Below are 243 nucleotides of genomic sequence, written 5' to 3' on the forward strand. Positions count from 1 at the left end.
CGTTTCTTTTTTTTTTTTTTTTGGAAATCGATATCACCCTTCTCTTTTCATGATTTGATTTTTTATTTTTTTTAGAAGAAGAAAAGAAAAGAAAATAAAAGAAGAAAAAAGAAAAAGAAAAAGATTTTTTTTTTTTTGGGAGTTGACTCAGCAACTTGCTGAGTTTTAAATGTAGGGCCAAATTTTGGCCCCCCACTATTGGCTTGTCCCTTTTTTTTGTTTTTTTTTTTTTTTTTTTTTTTT

Source organism: Quercus suber, unplaced genomic scaffold (assembly GCF_002906115.3).
Source record: "Quercus suber isolate HL8 unplaced genomic scaffold, Cork oak 2.0 scaffold_874, whole genome shotgun sequence".
Lineage (NCBI taxonomy): Eukaryota > Viridiplantae > Streptophyta > Magnoliopsida > Fagales > Fagaceae > Quercus > Quercus suber.